The following is a 23445-nucleotide window of genomic DNA, read 5'->3' as shown; positions in this document are numbered from 1 at the left end:
TAGGGAATCATTAAAGCATGACTGGAGTGCAAACCCCCCCCCCCACACACACACACACACACACACCCCTTTTGGTCAAGTACTACATGTATATGACCACATACTGGTACTCTTTTTATCAACAAAATAACAAAAAATATGTATTTCTGCTTGCACAATGCTTTATAAGACATTCAGGTGAAGTCAATTCTTTTTAGCAGCGAAACACATATTTCATAAATTATTAAAGCACAATTGAGCTGTTCCCACACTTTTAAAACTTAAAAATGTTACACATCCACAATTATGTAAAATATTGCTGGCTCATTTATAGAATGAAATACATTTACCTTGATAAATTCATAGGATGAAAATAAACAATTTCCCAATTATATGGCATGTCATTAAGACTCTCCACAAAACACAGGGTCACCTCTAAAGTCTAGATCACACAGTCCCTGCTGGGGACATTATCCATTTGACCCACACCATACAGGTGAAATTCTTTTGATCTTTACCTGTCCTATGACAAAGCATCTACCTGTGGTCAATTTTGACTAATTAAAGTATATTTACCTACTGTGCCAGATGTTGCTGAGAGAAACTAATTATTACACCTCAACCGAAATATTTCACCTGTGTCATTTTGGTTTCTCAAATACTGTATAGGTCAATAAAAGTGAAATTTAAATATCTGGTTGTGGTCAATGATCTTTACTTTATAGGTGGAAGACTATTTTAGAGACCTATTATTTTACAATGTAAATACTGAGTATATTAAGTTTATTTTTCATAGGTTGAGAATGTTGAAAGCCAAATACTTCAGAACTGTACGGCCATGAAAACTATCAGATTGTATGATTAAAAACCAACGTAAGCAAGTATAAGAATACAAACCAACGTAAGCAAGTATAAGAATACAAACCAACGTAAGCAAGTATAAGAATACAAAGATTTTTCACGTAGAACAAGTTTTATCATAATTTTATTTATTACCAAGCAGGCTGTTAAGATTATTGCATAAAAGTTGAGTTACATCACACTTAGTCATAAAATATACATCACAAAAGCATGTTCTATGTTATATCAGCAGTTTTTTCTACATCAAAGCTGATGACAAGATACTCAGCAGAAGTAACATTTGGATGGTAATTATCAAAAAGCTTTGATCTGATGAAGTTCGGAATGTGATAACAGACAGCTGAAGCCAGCCTCGGGAGAAGGATTTTTGTTGCAGTGTTGAAGAACCATTGGTAGCCTTTGGCTCTTTTCTGCCCTTTAGTCCAGTTGTTGTCCCTGATATATTCCCTATTTTCATTCTTCATTTTAACTCATGCTATGTAAGAAACGACTACAATGGCATCAAGCAACACATACAACTTACTTCTGAAGCTCTACGCAAACTTTTGTCGAGGGGAACTGGACTTTATTTACACACTTGGTATTAGAAATATCTACTTTTGTCTCCTGAATGGTTATAAAACCTGTTACACCCTTAGGAATCTAGCTAATGTAATAAAATCAGGAATCTACACAAAGAGATATTCTTTAGTAATGTTAAAATGTTTTCTTTCGAACACAGACAAAGCATTCTATTGTTAAGCATGCACATTTCATTTATCAATCACAGCATGAAGAATTTCATGATATAAATCCTTTAATTGGAATCCAAGTCTTATTTGTATTATTGAACAAGAATGGCAGGCTTCCATTAGAGAACTTCCCCTCGAGACAGGTTTTGTGCAAATAGAAGTTATATATATGTCTTAAGGGAAAAGTTTCTTATTGATTGAGCGAATCTTTAAACATCTATGTTTTGTTACTCTAAATAGACCATTAAATTACATATATAGCCTGTCTTTGTTAATAATAAAGTAAAAAAAGAAATTATGTCTCACCTGTTGAATTAAATTCAAAACAGCAACAAAATCCCTTTATAATAATAGCATGGTGCAAATGAATTGATCATCAAAGACAAAAACAACAGGTAAAATCCAGGTGTAATGAAACTTTGATCTTACCTTTGTGATTTTGTCGGATGAATCACATATGAACATGCATTTGAGACTACAACTCCCTCTATTGGCCAAGGTAAATGACGACCTTAACATTCGACACAGTTCAGTTAAAGATAGGGACGATACTTAAGTCATACGGTGACCGACCAAGATATAATCATAAATTCTCCTTATAAGATAAATGATAATAAAATGGTAAATAAAACCCGCCTACTGAGGGATTAAGATTTACCTGAATAAAGCCACCGCTTTATTTTAATAGCATCAACAGTATTCACTACAAGGGATAATATTTACTTTAACCAGATATGAACCTTATGTGTCCTTCATATAACTAAATTAATGCAACCTCATAAATTATAAGTATAAAATTGCCACTGAGCTTAAGATGAACCTGCTTACAATCATAGCTTCAGGCCATAAGTTGGTTATTAGAGCAGAAACCCATCTTTTAATTTATCAACTGCAGGTAAATAATTTCACCTAATTTGAAGAAAGCTATCAAATATACAGCAATCAGAATGTTAAATCTCAAAAGGAGTGGAAACAAGAATGTGTCCTCAGTACACGAATGCCCCACTCGCACTATCATTTTCTATGTTCAGTGGACCGTGAAATTGGGGTAAAATCTCTAATTTGGCATTAAAATTAGAAAGATCATATCATAGGGAACATGTGTACCAAGTTTGAAGTCGATTGGACTTCAACTTCATCAAAAACTACCTCGACCAAAAACTTTAACCTGAAGCGGGACAGACGGACGAACGGACGAATGAACGGACGCACAGACCAGAAAACATAATGCCCCTCTACTATCGTAGGTGGGGCATAAGCCCCTCTACTATCGTAGGTGGGGCATAAAAATGGAAATCTTCAAAAGGGAAAACTTTTTTAAAAATATTACTGACATTTATTTCCTTCATTATAAACATTTTAAACAGACTTGAAGAATATATTGCAACTGAGAAAGCTGCAAAAGCCCAAACTGAACTTAACTTTAATTGTCATATTAACAAATTGGTATATACATGTATAATGTTAAAATTCCAAACTTTAAAATCTCTGACGCTACTGTAAAGAATGATTTCACATTGAAATAATAGGCATATCTCCTACGTTATTGACAAAAATCAAATTACATGACTATTTCCCCAACTTTATGTAGTATCAAAAGATTTGTTAAAGCTTTTCCAATTGGTTTAATATGCAAGAGACTAAAGCATAATAAGACATTTGCAAGTAATCTTTGAAATCAATTCTAATCTTTTTTATTCATTTCAAGTACAAAGCTTAAATTTAAAAGATCCATACCACACAAAAAATAAAGTAAAGTTTTAAAGTTATGTAATAATGACTCCTGAATAGTTATTGTCAAAATCAAATCTTGGACTGTGAAATTAGTAAAAAATGTTGCAATTTCAAAGCATTGAAATATTTTTCTGTTCAAGGAATTGAAGCCGTATACCTATACAGGATGAACTTGACTTTGAAATTAATAAAAACTGAGTTCTCAAATCATAACATGGAAACAACAAATTTACTTACTCATTTAAAAATAATCTTGTTAAGCTGAGGTTTTCATACATATTTTAAATGTAGCCAAAGTCTAGGAGTGTCTTTTCATTTAAATAAAAATATCTTTACAGAAAATTAAAAACAAAATACTTGTACTTTACACCAACAATTACTGCATGGTACATGGACTTAAGTATTGCAATCAAATCATAGTTCATGTGTAAATGTCTAGATTTATAGTAAAGCTAAATAAATATCAATCCATTTGTTTCTACTCAACCTGAGATCTTTCACAGACATCTTATTATTTCAAAAGTTCAATATCATAAGAAACATAATTTTTACAGCATTAAGAAGCTACACATATGCATTGATGTCACTGTACATGAGTGTTATACTTTTTCTCAAACCGGGTAGCCATTTCCTGTTACTTAGCATGATTTTGTATAAATACCATAGATTTAGTATTATTGGTGGAGACCAATTTCATTGGTTTCAGGTGTGTTATATAGGTTGTGTGAACAACAAATTTAACGAAGAACAAATCTTTTAAGGGCTTGCTAATGAATTCTTTGAAAAAAACACAATAACAACTATTAAACCATAAAAAACATTGGTAGCAATGAAAATAAATGAAACCACAGTATTCTGTTTTTTTTTTATTTTTAACTAAATCCTAAAGACAAAAAAGAGGAGTTCTTACCTTAGTTTTATAGATGCAACCAATTACTTTATAAATATGACAAAACATAACCTAGTCTTAATAAACAGTCAATACTCTAGTCAGCATTTTTCTTAGACAACATCAATAATACACTGTTGGTATGATATATATCTTACTACATACATTGATTAACTTGTATAAACATGGAAAAAATACAATAATTACAGTTTTCCAACCGATTTTACATGAAAAACATTCAAATGTCAACTAAGATGAACTTAAAATGATGTCAAAAGCTCTTACTCTAAAGGAAGTCATGGAACGGAAAGTCTTTTAAAAAGAACACGTTTCAAAAACAATCTTGAAAGCTTTTGGCTATTAAAGACAATGGTACATGTACAAGGGAAAGCTGATTATTTTTGAACTAAACTCAATATCTTCATAGCTAATAAAAAGTTTTTTGTCGCTTTTCCAATGATGGATGCATCTAATTTGCATATCTGCATATGAACATTTTATTGATGAATGGTTTAATCTAAAATTCACGGCAGCTAAAAGACACCCAGTAGAACAATAGCTGCAAGATTTGCCATTTAGACACCCTGGTAGAACAAAAGCTGACATTCAATCATTAAAACTTTTATACATCAAAATATAATTATTTCCAAAACTGTTTTACTATCAGTAATTAATATACAAGAACTCTATATGCCTTGTTGTCTTGTTATTTTTGGCTTAAGTAAAGGGTTAAACATGGAATTACTACATGTAAAAAAGAAGATGTGGTATGATTGCTAATGAGACAACTGTCCACAAGAGACCAAAATGACACAGACATTAACAACTGTATGTCACCGTACGGTCTTCAACAATGAGCAAAGCCCATACCGCATAGTCAGATATAAAAGGCCCCGACATGACAATGTAAAACAATTCAAACGAGAAAACTAACAGCCTTATTTGTATAAAAAATTAACGAAAAATAAATATGGAACACAAAAAAATACAGTCTGAATTATTGCAGCAAGTCTGGTCAGTCACAATCTACATATGCTGTGAGGCAGACTGTAAAAGTCAAAGAGAAGGCTAGATTTTAAGTAATGGCAGACAAATTGGCATTCTAGTTTTAATACATTTACTGTAGATTCATTATTATTTGTTGAATACCAATTTAGTGGGTTCCGAGGGTACAAGTGAACCATGAATTCAAATGTTCAATGAATAACATATATCCAATAGGCTTTGTAAACAGAGATTGGCAAAACCACAAAATCAAATATCTACAAGCATACATGTAAGTTTTTCGTAATCTATAAAAATTGGTTTCCATGAATATAAATGAATCCACAGTAATATTAAGTGACAATAAAATGTAATTTACTGTATATACAGAAGGAATGCAAAATTTTAATAAAACACTGTTCTTTCTATAAGCAGAATGTATACTTTTCCAAAATCTCCAAACAGTCAATGCAAATTATATGTACATGTTCTATGACATGTGAATTTTGATTGTGTCTACAACAGTAATGTAAGTGAACAGATGGGTTGACATATAGCACCTCAGAAACCATACAATATATAAATACATATCACAACAGTAACATAAGTGAACAGAGGGGTTGACATATAGCCCCTCAGAAACCATACAATATATAAATACATATCACAAGTGTGTCTTGTTACTCCATTTTAATATTGATTAGACCGTTGGTTTCCCATTTGAATGGTTTTACACTAGCAATTTTTTTGGGCCCTTTATAGCTTGCTGTTCAGTGTGAGCCAAGGCTCCATGTTGAAGACCGTACCTTGACCTATAATGGTTTATTTTTATCAATTGTGACTTGGATGGAGAGTTGTCTCGTTGGCACTGACATACCACATCTTCTTATATCTATGTACATATATATGCAAAACAGGATATTTCCTAAGGAATCTAAAGCATAATTAGTCAAGTAACCTTATAAATAATAATTCTACAGAGAATAAATATGCATGAAAAGAAAGTCCATGTCCTAGACTTTATCTGTCAAAGGCAATATAAAACTACAGAAGTTGTTATTGACAAACAATATGGAGCTAATAACTGACCATAATAAACTAGAACAATAAACATAATCAACATGGCTTAAGGGCTAGATAAGCGTAAAACCTTCCATAATATATGCAAACCCTCAAGAATCATGTACTCTTCAGTTTTATGGATAGAATAGATCCATTACAGAAAATGAATTAAAGCTAATGTTGTAAGGCTGCAGGATCAATATCTTGGTCATGTTTACAATTTGTCAATTTGAATTGACTTCGAAAACTGTCTAAACAGACATGGCAGATATTGGTTTGGCTTAAAACAGCAAGAATAACTCCACTTTAAGTCGAAGAAAATTGAAATTCAATGAACATGAAGTACATGTTATTTCTGATAAATCATGATAGAGAGATAAATTTTATGAAAAGTTTCTTCATTCCTTATATATTAAATCTCTCATTGTGGTTTTGATAACAACAAAATGGCAAATTTTTTATCTATAATCACGCAAAATGTTGTTGAAAGGGCATTTTATAGGCGAATAAAGGGGGGTCCCCCCCCCCTTTCATGGGAGAAATTTGGTTGATTATATAGGGAATCATTGAAGCATGACTGGAATGGACTCCCCTTAGGTAAGTCAGCTCCCCCCTACAAAAAGTTCTGGATCCACCACTGTATTTTCTTTTGGACATCTACTAAAAGGAGTTATCTGAGCAATCAGTGATACTGATTAAAGATTTTAGAGATTTACAAAGGGTCTCTGACATTTTAACTTCAATCACATCACCTTGTAAATTGATATAAATCACCCAATTAGAATAAAATCACATACATATAAAATGGTAAAGGTCATAGAAATTGATTACAATGGCTAATGCAGCTGAACTTCTAACAATGGCCGTTTTAATTTCAAGGGCACTGAAGTATTATCAACTGTGGGACCATAATGTAAAACATCTCTATTAGGCTTCATTACCATAAATCATTAACAGAGCTAATATGTCCAAGTGGAAATCCAAGTTAATAGAACTGAACATGTGGCTGGATTATCCTAACATATTCCATTGACGTCCATTAGCTTTTATTTACAATATCCATAGTAAGACCTAGGCAACAATAGATTGTAGGAGATATGTTTGTATGCATTGTCTCTTGGAAATATCAGATAGAACATTAATGAAACAAGAAATACAGAAATGATCACATTATGAGTTTTGTTTTTTCAGGCAGTATTGTTTGGCAGTTTCAGAATTCAATTAAACCACAAAAATGAATAAAGAAATTTCAGGTTGGTGCTGTAGTTTTTTCTGTGTAGTATTTTATGGACTGCTGTTTGTCTGTTTTTCAAACTATTTTCATTTTGGTTCCCCCCTTTTGTAACTTATTTCACCCTTTTTAATTCATACTTTATAACTAATTTGAATTCTGTAAACCACAAAAAAGAAAAAATATTTGAAGAAAAAAATTCTTAGCCTGCCAAAAAATCAAAACAAGGGTAAAACTTAATGCCCCTTCCACTCCAGCGTATATGTATGCTATCAAGATATCTTTTACATCACCACTGATTTTATCCCAGAATCCTCACTGAATATCTTACTTAAGTTCTTCCTCTAGGTAGTTAAGATGATATCTATACAATGTACTATTATATATATGTAGGTCAAGATAATAGGTTACATACATTTTAATCCAACAAATAGGCATTGTATAAATTTTAACAAAAATAATCTGCACCACAAGTAAACCCTTGTAGTTAAATTACTAAATAAACAGGGAATATTAAACTAAAAAAACATGAATGAGATGTCCAAGTGTAAAAATATTGATGTCCCATCAGAATTTGAGATTGGTTTGCTTTTATCCCATGAAATATCTGTCAATTCCCCTCATATCAAGACAGGGACATCAAATAGCCACCACAGTGTGAAAAATCAAACATGGATTAACTTTCCCTCAAAGGAAATATCAATAGCTGGTGTCAGGATCTATTGTACCATGATTAATGGCCTTATTTTCCACCAATAAAAGACCCATTAAAAAGACAATGCATCCTGCTCAGTAGCCATTTAAACCTAGGTGTCCTAAGTTGTTAGACTGTGGTTAGAAAGTACAATAGTGTTAAGATAGCATTTTCAACCATTGTTGAGGCTAATGCATCTTTGTGACACTGAAAAACTTCAAAGATTATTTAATCTTCTTGATTTCATAAATATATAAATCAAAACCACAGCAAAGTATTGAAATAATGCAAAAAGCAAAAATATATAGAGTTACATGGATCTCTCTGTAATATTAGTATAAAGATCAAAAGCATCAAAATATCATCAAATGAATTAAAATTGTATTTACAAAAGTAAAAGTGATTTAACTCCAGTACTTGCTTAAACCTTTTTGCACATCATCATTATGACAACTGTTGCAGTTAGATTTGGACTACTACTAGACATTTTAAACTGTTCAGCGAATCCATTTCAAACTGTTGTTTGTTGTTTGTTTTTATGTTGTGCTGTTACACAACTGTCACAGATTAGGGGAAAGGATGTCGTGCTGTGACAATTATGTTAAATCCCACCATATTCTATGAGTGCATGTCTCAAGTAAGGAACCTGACACCTGTTTTTCTTGTATGCTATCTGTCATATTTGTTTCACATTAATTGTTCTGTCATATTATTTAGGCTATCATGGTCCTGTTTGATATGTTTCATATTTTTTCTTGGCAAATCCTTCTTAAATACTTGACCACATTGACCACATTGTATGCATGGGTTTTCCTCATTGTTAAAAGCTGCACAGGGATATTTAGTTCCTTACATCCACATCAATTGGTCTCTACCGGATAGCTGTCTCATTGGCAATCATACCACATCTCCTTACTTTTATATTGGTCGGTTTTAGCATGTCTTGCATGAACTACATTCTTGGAGAAAATGTTAAACATTTATTTATAATCACAAAGTATTTTCTAAAATGGGGATTCCATTTTTTTTTTGTTTCATTGAAATACAGTAATTAGCCCAAGTTTGTTGCTGATACTGTACATATACAGCTAATTAACAGTGTTGGAGTTGAACAGAAACAATTCAAGTAGACTCATCTTCAGAAGTCCATAAAAATCAATTACGCAATAGAATATACTGTTATAGCTCTTGGCTAAAGTATCAGGACATCCTTTATGACTTACAAACTGGTCATTTTATGTCATTTGTACACATAATGGACATAAAACACACTCTATAACATTTTATTGTGTAATGCTGCCAGGTTAATTGATATTAATTACAGGTAGACAGGTAATAATTAACAGTTAACATAATAATGGCTGTTGATTTACTGTCCAGGGGTTAACTCCCACCAGAACTATTTCAACCTCTGACAATATCTTCAAGCTACATGTTAATTTGTCATACATTTTTAGAGTCAAATGTACAGGAAATGTTCATAATTCTAGTGTTAAATAAGATTGGAACAAAGAATATGTTTTAGAGAGATTGATATATATAACAGCTCTTTATTCAGGTCATTGTCTCATTCATCATTTCTAATCTCAATTTTAAGTTTATATGTCATTGCATTACATTTAAAGATGTGGTATGAGTGCCAATGAGAAAATTCTACATCCAAGTCACAATTTGTAAAAGTATTATAGGTCAAAGTACGGTGAGAGCCGTGGTGTAGTGGTTAGTGCGTCGGACTACTAACACAAAGGTTCCTGGTTCAATTCTTGTTTGGGATGAAAATTTTAGAATCTCAATTTTCGGCTCTCCCTTGACACCATTTGCGAGTATGGTCTTGAGGAAACTATGATAGTCCGTAGGAAGGGGACTATAAATGGCTGACCTGTGTTAAGAGAGAGCCATATCTCTTGCACAATAAAGACACCCTTGTAGATTTCGAAAAAGAGTAGGCTAATGCCGCTAGAAGGCAGTACTCGCACCCGCAAAGTGGAAAGGGATTAATATAAGTTGCAAAACTTGTTTCCCAATCCACTATAAATAAATATGTTTAAACTAAAGTACGGTCTTCAACACAGTCTTCAACCCTGCTCACACCGAACAGCAAGCTACAAACGGCCCCAAAAATTACTAGTGTAAAACCATTCAAATGGCTAAACCAACAGTCTTATCTAAATATGTATTTGTGTTTTAAAATCATAGTGTAATGTTTGCGAATGCCCATCAAAGAACCTTAATTGACTTAATGAATATTCCTATTCCTATCCATGGATATAATAACACAATCTGTTTTAAGAAGGTAGTCAACAGCTTCCATAAACAAAACCTCTTACAAACGGTTACCTCCTATCAATGACAAAGGATTACATTTTCAATGGCATAATGACAAACCAGGAAGTAAGTCACCAGTTTGGCTTTCCCTCCATAGCTTTTTCAGAGGACACATTTGCAGAAGTTTTTAAAGGAGGGTATTTGGGATTCCAGCTGAAAGAAATAGGTCACAGGCTCATTTTCAGACATTTTTACCTGATATAAAAAAAAGAAATAGAAAACGGGGTTAGAAGCTCTATGAACCCCCTTCCAGATCTACTACGTTTCAATTATATTGGTCCTCCCCTTCCTTACCTTATTTATGTACATTGGCTCTGAACATTATATTAAAATCTAATTAGAAAAAGCACTTGCTTATCAGTAGATTGTAGTCCACATCCAAAACTTCAAAATAAATGTTCCACCTGTTTTATACTATAGGGTTATTGCATGAATATTGGGGAATATTGTCCCGAGTAGAATTCTATATTGCACAAGCTTGCGAGTGCAATATATGTTATACGAGGGACAATATTCCCCAATATTCATGCAATAACCCTTTTATTGTATAGCAATGTAATATTTGGAAGTAAAAAATTGTTTAAACTAAGATTTTGTCGTTGATGACGTCATGAATTTTGAGGATTTATTGCACTAGTGCAATATTGGAATTTATTGCATGCTAACTTTTGGTTGCTTTCTGTGGGGAATATTATATTGCTATCCAATATAATTTACTCTTAATCACATTATTATAAATACCTGATCTCTTACTGTATTCTTCTAAAAAGACTTTTAAACATCAGTTTTCCTGTTAAAAGAAATAAATAATTGTAACAAAACTTGAAATAATATCATAGAAAAATTTAAAAACATTAAATCAATCTTATATAGCTTGGTTCCATGAAGAAATTTCATACCAGTACCTCTTACAAATGTAATGAATTACATTTACAAAATATGAACAAAATATTAACGAAACTAAAAGTTTTTAAGCATTACTTCCGTCTCATTTATATTATCTAATCCTCTTCAACCTCCGGCAGTAATAATATGACTACGCTTTGTGTGAATTGTCATGCAAATATTGCTAAATTTCACCTGAAGAATTACAAGCATGATTAATTTACAAAATCAAGAATTACAAAGGCCTCTGACTAAGAAACTGTAGGCAAAATAAAATTAAACAGGTTTAAATATGAGATATTACTAAAAATGCCTGCAGCGGAGAAAAAAAATGAAAGCGGCAAACATCCAACAGACAATGATTCAAAATTTTATTTACACATTGTTGCATCACAGCTGTAATAAACAAAATGCAGATGACATAACAGTTTGAGTACTGAACACTGGAGAACAGCCAGGGCAGAAGACTATCGTCAAGGATACCAAGAGGAAGCTTACAACAATTGCTTCATTTACACTTAAGTGAAGTAATAATTATAATAGACTGTAAAACTGAGTGGGAAGAAAATCAACACTGTAAAGATGAATCTAAAGATGCATATTGTTATACTGTCTGTTAACTCTGTTATACTGTAAAACTGTCTGTTATTAACTCTCTTTAATTGATAAACTGTTAAATGGTGGGATACAGGAAACCTCATTTTTGCTAGATAATATTTTGGAAAAAAAACAGCATAGTCTGAATAGTGAAAAATTACATTGGTCTTGTCATGTGGACTTTCTACTGAACTTCTGAAGAGCCTTTAACTTTGAGTACCATAATTTATCATAGAATGACATATAAGCTTCTTTAATTTCTTGCTTATTATTCTAATAAATTGTATTGTTTAAATTTTTCTGGTTTATCATTTCAATATGTAAGTTCATAAATCCTAAAGGTACATGTAATATTAGCCACTGGACAATGATACAAAAATGTAATCTGCTTAATGAATTCCTAATAATAATGTAATATTTGCCACTGGACATGACAAAAAGTAAGTCTACTTATGGAATCCCTATAATAAGTACCCTACTGATCCACTTAAAGGAGGCAGTTATTCCTTGATAGATATAAACAATTTGTCTCATATATTTACTCAAATTTCAGGGTAAAAGAAACTTTATTTTACAACAATATTATAGGCAATGTAAAATTGTCTCAAATTTCAAAATCAGTGAATATTTAAATATTCATTTAACATTTTTCCCTTGATGGTTCATTTAAATATCGACAATTTAGTAAAAATTATATGCATTATTAATCCGACTTGAAGATGAAACAGCGAACACAAAGAAATCTTTATCTGAGAATTCACTGTTGCAGATCACTGCACAACATTAAAATATGAATCATAAACCATGAAAAGTGAACAAAGAAAATTCATAAACCTGCTTCTATTCATAGCAAATATTAGACACCAAAAAACATAAACCATGAAAAGTGAACAAAGAAAATTCATAAACCTGCTTCTATTCATAGCAAATAAGACACCAACAAACATTATATTAAAACCATGAAAAGTGAACAAAGACAATTCATAAACCTGCTTCTATTCATAGCAAATAAGACACCAACAAACATTATATTAAAACCATGAAAAGTGAACAAAGACAATTCATAAACCTGCTTCTATTCATAGCAAATAAGACACCAACAAAGAAATACATAATTTCGTTTTTGAATTTATTTGTTTTACATAAAGAGAATATTGTCTAGCAGATCAGGGTTATATAAGTTTTAATTTATGGAGACCAGCTCATGACTATAATATTCAACACATTGCACATGAACAGAGTACATTTTTTCTTTAATTTAGAAAATTTTGTATCTCAATGAGTAGGTTGAACTTGAATTCTTTCTTTGTGTAATTTTCAAAACATTTACAACTTTTCCTATATTTACTTGTTACTAAGTCATTGCATTACATGTAGCAGTTGGACAACAAAGTGTAAATCTATTCACACAAAACAACTGCTGAGAGTTTATATATGATATCTTTGTAAAGTTGTCTTCAGTTGGATTTAGCTGTCTTGATATTCTTGCTGTTGAAGTTGGTAAAACCCAGTGGCGGATCCAGCCATTTTAAAAAGGAGGGGGGGGGGGGGGGTTCCAACTATATGCTCCCATTCAAATGCATTGATCGGCCAAAAAAAAAGGGGGGGTTCCAACCCCCGGAACCCCCCTCGATCCGCCACTGAAACCCAAAATCCCCAAAACCCCTTAAATCTGTTACCATTATTGACTCATGTCCTTGAATTAAGAATGAAAAAGTGTGACAAAAAAGATATAACTCCCTGTTGCAACCTTTTATCTAAAAGTACAATCCATTATACTAAACCTTACAAGCTGTTTGGTATTATAGTTCTTCTTAAACAAAAGTCCCATTAAAGTTACCTTTGATGAGGGTTCATTCAAATCAAAAATGTAGAATCACTCAATCAATATGTTTGAACTATTATTAACAGAATAAATCATATTCTTTATGGGTTTAACAAATGTGTGCCTTTTAATCAATCCGATTCTTCATGGCCATGAAAATAAATCATTGTATCATATATATATTTATTCTTTTATTTCAATTGAATGTTGAAATTAATAATAATAAATCATTGGTCTTTATATCTTTGTATCTCAAAATGGACTCTTTTTATTATATAAATTATGTATTGAAATAATAGCATTGCTATAAAAAATCAATTTTAATATTCAGACCTTTAAATGGACACCCACTAATAATGTATTGCTGATTGTAAAGTTAAACCAGAGCTAGGTACAGAAAGGTAAACAAAGGAAATATTGAAAAGCAATTAATATCTTTGTAAATCATATCGATTATCAATCGTAAATTAATTTATTATTAATACTGGTGTAATTAAATGGCTAAATGACCAAGCGACAAACAGTTATAAAGAGAATAGTTAGCTCCTAATATTGAATTGGAACTGTTATCGATAATGTCAAACAAAAGTCTTATAGATATTACGACTAAGTCACTGTGACTCAGATGACTTCAAAGGTATGCTCCGGAAATCATCTTTGAAGAACCTCTTGGCTATAAGTTCTTGTCACTTCAAACCTTGACAAATATATCAACACTCAGTTGTTCAATTAGATAAATTTAAAACTTAAAAGCAATCTTTTATGTATCGAGTATCGCAGTGTACTTTGGAATAGTGTCAAAAATGTATTTAAAAGGTAAACTTTTACCTTTGTACTTTGTGGTATTACAGGTAAGCTTAAAAGATTCCATGTCCTTTTCTCAAAAAGTCTTCAGTCTTGACATATTCATTTATCTTAATAATGTCAACCCTACATAAATCCCTTAAAATAATCAGCAAGTATGGAATTTCAAATAGAACAAGAATGTCTCTATATGACATCATGCTTCATTTATGACGCTAACATTTCCATGTTCAGTGAACCGAGAAATATGGGTCATATTTTTTCAAAAAGTTCACATCAAAATGACATGCAACCTATATAGTTTCAAGTTGATGACTGACCTATGACGGCAACTTCATAGTTAATTACCCTAAATCAAAACTTAATCTGATGATAGCCCAGTATAAAGGGATACATAGTGAAAGTTTATGAGAAAATTTCCTAAATTATATGGGCAATCCACAACAATTTATCAAGGAATCAGACCAGTGCTTTTATTGATTGTTTTCTCTCACTGTTCATTTTAAAAACAGTACATTTTTGTATTACACTGTAAACCAGCTATTCAAAGCTAACCATTTAAAACTGGAGATTCTGTTCAGATTGGTCTGACTAGATTAAATCATTTTCAGATCCTGTACAATTCACAATGCTTACTCCACTTACTTTATAAAGGCAGCTAGGGATACAGTTTGTTATACTTAGTTTGTTACTTCCCTTTGCAATAAAATACAGACCTTTTCTGACATTAGAATTATGTCAAAACCAAAAATTCCAATATGGTCTTTGTTAACTAATAGAGGACAAAGGATCTGTATTTAAATCAGATTGTTGATAAACTGGACATTTCTAGGATCAGGTTAACACCATAATAGTTCAAGACAATTTCAGGGTACTATCTTGGTGTTCACCAGATTCTATCTGTAAGATTAGCACAATACAAAGGTGAAATTCATTCAAGACGTTTTGGAAGTAAAATTCATCACTTGAATATGTAATTTGAAAAACAGAGTACAATGCAGTAAAATAAATTAGTAAATAATCTATAGGTTGCCCTGATTGAACTATGTCCAATTTCCCCCATAAATAATATTCTCGTTATTACCTATGAATTATGTTTTGTGCAAGCACAGAGATTAATCATAATCCGAGTGGAATGTGAATATAATGGATTATGTATCCAGCTAATAGCCACAGTAAACATTACTAGAGTTCTCAACCGAAACATTATGACAAACATACATACCTCTTTGTAACAAACTTTCATCTTGTCTATTTGTTCCTTGTTTCTATTAGCCATAACAATTAAGGAGACATTTGGAAACAGGCCAGGTCATAAAAAGTATATACAATGTACCACAATTACACCTTCTGTTAGTAAACATATTTGTAAAACATCTGGTTCCCCACTAAGTTATCATGAGCCAACAGATGAAGGAAAATATTGTCATACCTGGAATTGTTCACAAATGTGTAAATAATATACATCAAATATCAAAATAATGATCATTTATTCTGCAGAATGCAATAATATTCCAGTGTAGACAAAACAAGCATCAAAATAATTGCTGATTGCTTAATGTCCAGTGGAAAATATTTCAGGCATGCTATGCAAGGATGAAAGTATAATAATACATTTTGTACTGTATTTACATAACTGTAGAATTCCCAATTTTGTTATGAACAAGAATAGTTCAGTCCATAGGGATGGAATCTGCCCTGGTAAGAGCTTCTTTTTCAATGGATTTTTTTTAACCTTAAACCTAAATTGAAACAATCATATTTGCATGTTCAAAATGGTGGATACAGGACTGCTTGAAGGAATAGTGTAGGCAGAGCATTAAAGTTGCTAGTTCACTCAATAAGCTTGTTAATTATTCAAATCAACAAAGTACAAAAAACAATAGTACTAAGAGAATTCTAAGTACTAACTTCAAAGGAAATATATAGTCAATTTCACCTACATTAACTTTATAAGTCTTTTCAATACTGTTTGACTGATTGACAAGGCATCCTAAGATGCAAGTGTTAGTGTAATAGTAACATCTGCATAAAAATAACATCATTGATTGAAAGCTTATTTTTTCTTTAAACTAAAGAAGAAGGAATTGTTTATTTTGACTAGATTTCAAAAGAAATGATGTTAAACATACTTTGAAGTGAAAAAATGGTATTGTTTTGTCTACTCATTTAATACTGTGGATTCATTTATTTTTTCGTGGATTGGGTTAAAATTGTATTTTAATGGATATTTGATTTCATGGTTTTGCAATAGTCTGCATACAAGACTATAGAAATTTTTTATTACATTATACATGTAAATTTGTGGTTCACATTTACCAACGAAAACCATTAAAATTGGTATTTCACAAATATTAATGAATCCACAAAGAGTACACCTTACAGTCATTGTCTTAAGTACATTTTTGAAATCTTATCGGGATCATTACTCAGGACTATGAAATTGTCAACAACCTATTCTATATAGGTAAATAAACTACCTATAGATACAAAATGATTCACTGAACAAACAATCTTATTTAGTATTAAAATTCCTAACAGCTGACCAAAAAACATGACTAGCCAGAATATTAAAACTCAATTTTTAATATAAGTAACTTTCACTTTTGCTTGCCAAAACTTTCATATTTAACTAGTATGAACAAATAAAATAGTTATAGAGGAAATATGTCATAGCTTTATGAGTACCATGGGTATTACATCTATGTGAGTACTAATGTGCTGAAAATGACCACTGATACTTTTCTGAAAAATGAAAGTAGTATATAAGGTGTATATAAATTTTAAGTTAGAAACAATTATGAAACAGATCTGTAGCAGGGTGGGACTTTTAAGAACGTCAAAAACCATCTCTTTAATGTTTTTAACCTTAAATCTAATAATCACTTAAGTTCCAGTGTTTAAAATCAAATTTTCACAGTCCTAATTTTTTAACTTTTGGCCTGTTTTTTTACAATGATGTTTGTTATAGAAACATCATCAGAACACCAAAAAGAGCCCTTCTAACAAAACTAAGTCATGTTAGTATGCATAAAACCAGATATATGTCTCGAATAAAACCCAAAGAGAGATACAAAAGAAAGACCTGCTTCTGGTGTCACAGAACCCCTCATTTTCCCCCAAATGTACGTAGTAGAAGAGCCATTTCTTGGTGTCACAGAACCCCTCATTTTCCCCCAAATGTACGTAGTAGAAAAGCCATTTCTTGTAACTAATCACTACCGTATATAATTTATTCTTCAACACTTTTTGAGTTTCTGGAATTTAGAACTTGTCTATTGTGGTAGGTCTATCATATTGTGCTAGTTGTTAGTACACATGACCAACTTACTAACACTGACAAATAAAGGAGAAAAAAAACCCTCTCAAACAAATGACTTTATAATTATAAATCTGTCTTAAATGGTGTAATTTAATATCCCTTACATGTGTCATAACAAAAAGTTTGGACAGTGTGATGTATAACTGTATAAAAAAAAACAATGTATCATATAGGTACAAATTACTCTTTGTTGTATCACCTGTAACGGTTTGTGCAGGTTTCTTTGTTTACCTTTACCTTAAAAAACAACAACAAAAATAATTTGTGATCAAAGGAAAACACTGGCAATGTACCATTTCTCCATTTGTTTACTTCATTGGTGTCTGCATTAACCATTGGACACCAATGAAGTAATTTTAACCATTGGACACCAATGAAGTAATTTTAACCATTGGACACCAATGAAGTAATTTTAACCATTGGACACCAATGAAGTAATTTTAACCATTGAGACAGATGTTTCAGAGAAACCAATAGTACACTACAGTAACTCCAATTTTGAAGCCTCAGTTACAAGGTGCTCCCAGAGGAGGATATTGCCAACACTTATTTTTACTTCAATAATATAAATTTTTCACCTAATAAATAAATATTTTTTATGTAATCTATTGTAAAAATTTCTAAGACTGGATCTCTTCTGCTCCTTGACCTCATTAACATGTATCATAAATAAAATCTTAAAACAATATTGATTTCCAGAATTTCCAACCCACCCCCATTTATTTAAAGTCAAGTGATGGACATTCTTTGGACTGGAACTAATAAATCTCTAAAGTAAACTGACCAGTACTTACACACCCTTCAGTTAGAATATAGTCAAATATTTATTTTGGCACTGTAAATTGTATTTAAACACCATTTCATGACCTGTAGATTTTGGGGACCATTGAACAACAATAATCAACTATGTTTACACAGAAAATAAACGGTTATCAATCAAGCAAGCAGAAATTGAAAGCTCAACAGGATAAATGTTATGTATCAAAATGGGAAATAGAGAAAAGAAACATTGGCGAAGATTTTGTTTGTTAAATATTAGCATACATTTAGACTATTTATATGGACAACATTTCATTGCAACTTGACCCAAATAGAACTTCAGGCAAACAATTTGTCAAAAATCATATTCAAAATATATAACATGACCTACAAAATTATACTGCAAACAATTTTAAATGCAAAATGAAAGTAAAAATTAGGTGGCAATGCCTTAAAAAATATATTTTTTCTCTCTCCAAGTTACTGAAAATTCTCAAGCCCCATATGTCTTTTCAAACTGTAAAGATACATTTCAAAGAAAATTGTCTTTTACAATGATAAATGACTACACTGTTATTAATTCAACAAGTTATTGCTAAATGCTGCTCTACATTTGAAATCAATTTTCTCACATTTAAAAAGGTGAATGTCAATTGATATATTTCTAATTTGAGTAAACTTAATCAAATTGACAAAAATCATTAAAAATGTATCTAGTAGGCAAAATATATCAAACATAATAGACAAAACCAGACAAAATAAATCTTCAAACAATGAAAACAAACATGACAGAGACATACCTGTATCAAGTAGGGCCTACAGGTACATGTATTCAGCCTGTTATTAAATTAGCCGATCAAACACATTATGTTAATAACTTACACATACTACTGCTGAGAATATAGTCAATATAGTATTGATCTGAGCAAACATAACTGGAATGTTATGAATTCTATTGGTAAACAAAATTACCAAATATTGGCAAGGCAAACAAATATTTTATCATTTTAGAAATATTCAGTCTTTTGGCACTATCTTGTTGATTTGAAAATAAAAAGTAATAAAGTCTATCGATGATTTATGCATGCATTTTCTAAAGCAAGGAGAAACAAAATCTGTATCAAAAGGAATGGGGGAATTCATCAACATTTTATTAGATACTGGGATCATCACCGTCAAAAACATTTGCTAATAATTAAGTAAAATATTGGCCATTTGTACTATCTTATCTTGGCCATCTAAAATCTTGAAAAGATATTTTGTGTACTTACTTTTGAAGTTTTCAGACAAAATTGGGTCACACTAGTTAGCATTATACTGGTCCATATTCATTTTTTTACTATGTTAGGACTACTTTTAATAGGTTTAACTTTTTGTAATAATTCAAAAACTTAAATAAAAATGGGCATTTTGTCATTGTATAAACCTGTTGTGGTACATCATGGCAGTGTAGATATTGCCTTCAGAATATTTTTTGGCGTAGAAAAAAACCCTTTTGTGTAATTGGTACATGTAAATTGTAATGAGTTATTTTTTTCCATTGAATTAATAGAGAACCTTGATATTAATAACAAATTCCAATTGCTTCATTTACTCACGTCATTTCTATCATATAAGGACATAATAGAAGAGCATCCTTCAGTATAACTAAATGCATGACATTTCAAATGGGACCATGCTGTTCCTAAAGTTATTACAGTTAAATTGACTGGAACTTCTCTGGGGTATTAGAGGATAGCTCTACAGTCCCTACCATGCTTTAATGTGTTGCATTTATTTTATACAAAGTTTAGTGTAATGAGTGTAAGTACTCAAATTATCCAACAACTGTTTATTTGTTATGACTTAAAGAGAAACTGAAGTTATATCTTACAAATAATTTTTATTACAAACATATTTCATATTCTACTATGTTTTTTGGGGGAAACATCTTTACATAGCAACATGTTGACCACTTCACTAACGAAATATATAACTACATTTCGTACTTTGATTTAAAAATAACAAGTTCTCTTAGGTGTTAATTGATACTTGTATTTTACTGAAAAACTACAAATATCAAATATTACACCCACAAAGACCATCAAAATCTAATAAATGTTATAGAGGTCTAAATACTTATAATCTCACAGAACAAATGGATTTTTTCTATAACTACTATTAGAATAAGTAGCAATTTGGGATCAAAGAACATTTTTGATGAAGTGAGATTTTTTAGGTTATTTCTAACAGATGCAGAGAATTTGTTACAAGTTATTACTGGGTGTTGGCTGCAGTGTATGAACTGTAATCATGTTGCATATTATATATACATTTTATAGATAAAAAGCTGTGATTGAAATCCTATGCATTTTTTCACACTGAAATATTTACAATCAGTTGAAAAATACCTTGCAAGTTTCCTTAATTTGTTATTATAATAAATATGGTATTTAAAGATTCTTTGAAACTTTCCATTATAAAAATTCCAAAGACAAGCTGTTTTTTTTTTATCATGAATCAAATACAACATTATATACCACATCCTAAAAGCCTTTGTTTGTCTAAACACTGCAATTTCTCAAATGAGACCACAACCTGTGAATCCAAAATATCTTTTTAATTGAAAAAGATATTTCAAAATATCAAAGTAGGAATTTAATATTTAATTACAATTTCCTCTTTCTTCAAAGTCTTCTCAGGTTTCAGAAGACTTCATAATTTGTAACAGTTGCTTCTCCACAAGCAACAGCTTCAAAAGGAAGTGAAAAACTGATTGGCAGATTAGGGTGACATGTCTTCTTATAATATGTTAACTAGAATAAGCGCCGACTCAGTTTGAAATTAAATTTTTACTTCTCATCCTGATATGCATTTAATATTTGCCACTGGACATTAAGCATCAATCAATAAAAAAATTCAGAGGACACAAGGACTATAATCTGAGAGGGCTGTGCCATACTCTGCAGAGTGGACCTATAGCAATCTAATATTTCTTGTTCTCCATCCTGATAAAAAAAAAAGCAGACCTATTGACTCTTCTTATTAATGTCCAGTGGCAAATGTTTAAAGCATGTACAAGATGAGCACAACTCTACAAAACCCCACTTATCTAATTTATTGTTTAGTTATCCTGCAATATGCTCTGATGTAAAGCTAATATCAATCAATCAATCAATGTTTCAATTTACTCATTCCTAAACTATGCAGTTATTATTAATCATATTTAAAGAAATAAAAAAAACTATGATCATTAAAGTGCACCTGTTCTTCTCTGCAAATTAATTTTAACATATAATGATGCATTTTACACCTACAATGACTAGATAAGTTCTGACTGTATGTGCGAGATGATTTAAGGAGACAGGGGGATAAACTGAGGTATTATCAACTCATTCCTCTGTTTTTATAAGTAGGTGTGGTATTATTTTACATTTATGAGGAAAGTTTTATACAAACTAAAGATGTTTGTATTATACCAATATTACAGATGAGAAGCATGCATCATTTGAAAAGTATTTATGTCATAACTTTTAGGATGTCTTAAGATGCCTCGTGAAGTGTTTTATGTGAAAAGACGATGAATGTGCTTTCTATACTCAGTCTGTAATGATGAGATAACAATTAATAAACTCATCAGTTACAAGAATTAAATTTGATACACAAGACACACTTTTCGTCTACAAAAGACTCATCAGTAATGCTAAAAAATGTGTTAAAAGGTCAAATAAAGTTTGAAATTAAAGAGCAAAGGGGTCCAACAATCACCTCTTTTCCATGTTTTTTTGGCTCCCCCTTGGATCCGCCTATGATAGTTTATGCCAATAAACAGCTGCGCCATGAGCGCATGATACGCCCGACGTCTTGTGTGGAAGTTTTATGCAATAATCATAAATAGTTTATGAGAAAGTTTGAAGAAATTACCATTTATTGCTTTTGAGACACGGCGGAACATGTGAAACACCCCCCCCCCCCACCCTGTTTTTTTTTTTTTACAAATATCACTAAAATAAAATATTGAATCAAACCAAAAAGTATACAGATCTTTAGATTAATATAACAAAGAAGTGTGTACAGTTTCAAGCAATAATCATAAATTGTTTTTGAGATACGGCGCGACATGTAAAAAAAAAACCTCCCCTTTTTTACAAAATACTCAATAACTCAAAAATAAAATTTTGAGTCATCACCAAAAAGTATACAGATCTTAAGATTAATATAACTAAAAAGTGTGTAAAGTTTTAAGCAATAATCAAGAATCATTTTTGAGATATGGTGTGACATGTTAAAAAAAACACACCCCTGTTTTAGTTACAAAGTGCCGTAACTCAAAAAGTGTAAATCTTATTTTCACCAAAAAGTATACAGATCATTTGACCATCATAAAAAACAACTATTTTAAGTTTCATGAAATTTAGATAAGTCGTTCTCAAGTTACGGTGCGACATGTTTAGGCTGGACAGACAGACAGACAGACGGACGGAGGGACGGACACTGGACATTTGTATACCATAATACGTCCCGTCAAAATTTTGACGGGCGTATAAAAATGAAGGCAATGTTTCGGGGTTTAGTAAGGTGTGCATTTCACTGAACTGGTATACATTATTGTTGAGGACTCAGCTGAAGACAAACTGGGCACAGGATTTTCTAGCTGCGTTGAGAACTTTGCATGGCTTTAAGCTGTTTTTTCTGGACTTTCAGGTCAGTTGTCTCTTTGACACATCCCCAGTTTTCATTCTCTTTTCTATAGAACCACCAGAATAACCATGCAAACATCATTT

At 31.4% G+C, this 23445-nt stretch overlaps 1 protein-coding gene across 6 annotated transcripts in view; it reads right to left on the bottom strand.

The window, feature by feature from the left end:
- LOC139527952 (dystroglycan 1-like) overlaps window positions 1-23445 on the bottom strand; it is an 87769-nt gene that overhangs the window by 29681 nt on the left and 34643 nt on the right. Inside the window, exons 1-2 of one of the 6 annotated variants that reach the window (XM_071323708.1) lie at window positions 19483-19624; window positions 11232-11280 (exon numbers count right to left, since the gene is read on the bottom strand). The gene's annotated coding sequence lies outside the window, so the exon portion shown is untranslated. Of the gene's footprint in view, window positions 1-1877; window positions 2121-4215; window positions 4315-11231; window positions 11281-11389; window positions 11653-19482; window positions 19625-23445 lie in introns of those variants that run through there. The other 5 variants (XM_071323716.1, XM_071323695.1, XM_071323781.1 and 2 more) reach the window with 5 other exon arrangements.

Source organism: Mytilus edulis, chromosome 1, assembly GCF_963676685.1.
Source record: "Mytilus edulis chromosome 1, xbMytEdul2.2, whole genome shotgun sequence".
In the NCBI taxonomy this organism is placed as follows: domain Eukaryota; kingdom Metazoa; phylum Mollusca; class Bivalvia; order Mytilida; family Mytilidae; genus Mytilus; species Mytilus edulis.
The sequence above is the reverse complement of the archived record's forward strand: the minus strand, read 5'-3'. Positions and strand labels throughout refer to the sequence as shown.